Source organism: Myotis davidii, unplaced genomic scaffold (assembly GCF_000327345.1).
Source record: "Myotis davidii unplaced genomic scaffold, ASM32734v1 scaffold299, whole genome shotgun sequence".
In the NCBI taxonomy this organism is placed as follows: domain Eukaryota; kingdom Metazoa; phylum Chordata; class Mammalia; order Chiroptera; family Vespertilionidae; genus Myotis; species Myotis davidii.
The window spans coordinates 7,526,148-7,529,914 of NW_006293088.1; the positions used below are offsets into that span (position 1 = coordinate 7,526,148).

Consider the following 3,767-nt stretch of genomic DNA (forward strand, 5'->3'; position numbering starts at 1 on the left):
ATCATAAGTCATAGTCATAACTATCTCAAACCATTACATGGGAGAATCAGCTGCATCTGTCAGTTCTTCCTTCCCATGTGTTCCCATAATTTTATTTTCTTAATTTGAGCATCTGTAATCCCCTTTTGTCTCTTCAGACCAGTCTTCTTCCCTCGCTTGTGCCCATGACATGCTTCTAAATCTCTGTCTGGAGAAGGCTGAGGAATCTTTTGTTCTAGAGCAGATTTGGCAGACGTTTTCTGTAAAGGGCAGATAGGAACTATTTTAGCCCCTGCAGGCCATGTGGTCCCTGTTATACCTGCTCTGCTCTACTCTTGTAGGAGAAAGCAGCCGACCATAGGCAATATGTAAATGAATGGAATTGGCTGTTTCAATAAGACTTTTATTTACAAAATCAGGCTGCATGCTTTTAACCCATGGGCCCTAGTTTTCTAGTCCCTGACCTAGAGCCTGTAGAAATTTTATTTTCACTTTTATGCCCCCAAAATGCTGCTATTTTTATTTAATGAATTGGTGCCCCAACATCACTTTTATTAGATTGCTTTTTTTTTTAAAAAAGGCTATTTTGCTGTGGAACATTAAATCTTAGTTTTGGTTTCTTTTTGGAGACGTGTGCTTTCTTGGTGTTGAAGAGATATAGATCCCCCCCGCCCCCCCCAAAAAAACAAAGTTTGACCAGAGTTCATTATTTATAGTCTCCTTGTGAATCAACAAGAGAAAAAACCCTAGTCACTTACTGTAACAGCTGAGGCAAGCTACATTACCTGTGAGGCATGGTAAAACATGTCTTTTAAGAAGTTCTTAAAGGTAAGAGTAATAGAAAATCGCCAGTTTTGGTGTGGTACTGTAGGTATGAGGTTAGTGGGGTGGTTTTAGTTTACTTTGAGTGCATGCTTAGGAAAAGTGGGTACTGGTGTTTGTGCTTTGCACCTTCCACAGGTCTTGGTTTCCATGGCTTCTCATTAGCTCCTTAAGATCCCTTTAGGGCTCTGGCTTCCTGGCTAGTACCTGAGGGGACAGATGCAGGCTGAGGTGTAGCTCTGGGAAGCCCTGGCGATATGGGGCCAAAATTTGTACCGTTAAATGTATGAACTTGGGGTTTTGCTAGAGAGAACTCTGGCCACGTGGGTTAATTATTATATGCTTTAAGTCACTTTTGTTTTAGAGATTATGCAGTTTGCAATATTTAAAACTTTAAAAGAATGCAAATTATAAAATTCTCTTTTGGGTACTTTTGGGAAGTATGGCTAACCTTTCATAATGGTAGGTATTTGAAATATTACAATAACAACTACCAAGCCATTAAAAAAATGTTTAGAATGCTTAAAGCTTGCTTAATTAGAAGGATCTTATGATTAGAATGTAATTACTTCAAGCTAAAATGAATATCAGAAGGTAACTCTAGAGGGCAGCATAACTCAGTATGTTCATGCTTCCTGGCATTTAAGTTTTGCTTTGGAAGAATAATTCATGTGTTCTGAACTCACCCCACTTCACAGTGAGGGTCCCAATTTGGTAGAATGTGAGTTTTGGAAAGAAGTTCTTTGGTTTGGCTTAGAAAGGCTACTTAGATAGACATCATAATTATTGGCCCTAGGGAATATTCATACTTAGTTTAAAACATTGCCTTAGAAAATCTGAAATATTTTAATTGATTCAACTAAGTTGAATAGAGTTTGTTTTTCAAGCATTTGTGGAACATTAAGAAAAAGGAATGGTACATCTTGTGTTTTCAGATGTTTTGGGGTCTGAAGTAAATGTACCCTTACTAGAGAATTCAGACAAATGGGAGTTGGACTTTGAAACTTAAAAAAATTTCTTTACTTAATAAAATATTATTTTTCAAAATGTACAACTGGTGGGACCTGTTGTTCATGCATCTTCATCTCCAGCTGGAGCATCTCCACCTTTGGTGTTTCTGGTGTAAATTACTTGAGCTCTGTGCTTTGAAACTAGTTTAATAAGTGCTTTACGAGGGAGTTTCTGAAGGGCTGCCCTGGCCAAGGAACTGGGTGGGGGTCTTCAGTCTCTCAGAGACAGCAGCTGGGTTATACATTGATGGTTGGGAACGTCCTTCCTGAGGTTGCCATAGGTTGCTTTGTCAAACAAAACTAGCCTGTTGAGCTTGTCCAGCACTCTGCCTTTGAACCACGTCTTTTTATTTTTTGGCCTTGCCCTCAGATTTGTCACTGGCCTCTGTCTGTCTTGGCCGACTTTCTGGCATCTTTCTTTTTCTTGTCGTCCCTGGGCAGCAGAGCAAAACTTGAAAAGCTGCTGCCACCACTGTTGCCTTGATGAGATGTTGGACAAAAGGCATGGCACATTTTTAAACATCTCTTTAAAAATGGAAAGGTTGAATCCACATGCTTGCTTGGTGAATATCTGTATTTGTAGAACTTTTCAAATGTATGTATTCATATTCCAATCTTTTTCTTTTTCTGATTTTTGAGCTTTGTATTTTCAGGGAAATCTAATCTGTATGTTTATGACTCAATTTACACATAAATCATTAAATGTGTTTTGGAAAGAACTGTTTTGAAGTCTAAGGACTTTTGGGGTCCTTTACTTTTTTCTCCTTTAAAAGCACATACTGGGGATTACAAAGGACAAACTAATAAACCTCTTAGAATTGTTGGTATGAGATTTTAAATTTAGGAAACAATTCTCATGGTTGTGTTTCCTGGTGTTCTTACAGTGTGAAAATTGGCATGTCTACTGTTGTGTGACAGATGGACATTTGGGGTTATGAACATTTCATTTTAATTTTGACCTATTAGAATAACATAATGTGTACTTTTCTTTTTCTTTCTTTTTTTAATCCCCACGAAGGAGATTCTCCCCCACCTCCCCATTGAATTTTAGAGAGAGTGGAAGGGAGGGGGAGAGACAGAGAGAGAGATATCGATGCTAGAGAGACACATCGATTGGTTGCCTCCCTCACGTACCCCGACCTGGGGCTCCAGGTCTGGGATGGAGCCTGCAACTGAGGTATGTGTCCTTGAGTGGAGTTGAACCCACTCAGGACCCTTCAGTCCATGGGCCTATGCTCTAGCCTAGGGGTGGGCAAACTTTTTGACTCGAGGGCCACAATGGGTTCTTAAACTGGACCGGAGGGCCGGAACAAAAGCATGGATGGAGTGTTTGTGTGAACTAATATAAGTTCAAAGTAAACATCATTACATAAAAGGGTACGGTCTTTTTTTTTTAGTTTTATTCATTTCAAACGGGCCGTAGTTTGCCCACGGCTGCTCTAGCCACTGAGCCAGACCGTCTAGAGCTAAAGTGTACTTCTTAAAGGTTTTTATTTTCTTTATTGAATCTAGAATAATTCAAATGAATGTGTTTGTTAAAGTACTCTGAAATTCCTGGAGGAGGGCCTTATGTAAGTGCAAATAGTGCAAAATTAAGCAACAGACTATTGTGGGGATCCTGTTTTTAGTGTGTGTGTGTGTGTGTGTGTGTGTGTGTGTGTGTGTGTATATGTGTGTGTACATTGCTTTATAGATACCAACCAAAGTAGCTTCTTTGGTTTTGTCTAGTGCTTTATCGCCATATTGCTATCAATCTCAGGTTGTATAAATTAATTACTTTAAAAAATATTTCTTTATTGGTTTCAGAGAGGAAGGGAGGAGAAAGAGATAGAAACATCAATGATGAGATAGAATCATTGATCAGCTGTCTCGCATGCCCCCTACTTTGCATCAAGCCCACAACCCTGAGCATGTGCCCCAATCGGGAACCAACCCATGACACCCTGGTTCATAGCT

The 3,767-nt window shown here is 39.4% G+C and overlaps 1 pseudogene; it reads right to left on the minus strand.

Annotated features, from left to right (window-relative positions):
• Window positions 1-1,866: 1,866 nt before the first annotated feature.
• LOC102768642 lies at window positions 1,867-2,543 on the minus strand (annotated as a pseudogene).
• Between the last annotated feature and the right edge of the window lie 1,224 nt (window positions 2,544-3,767).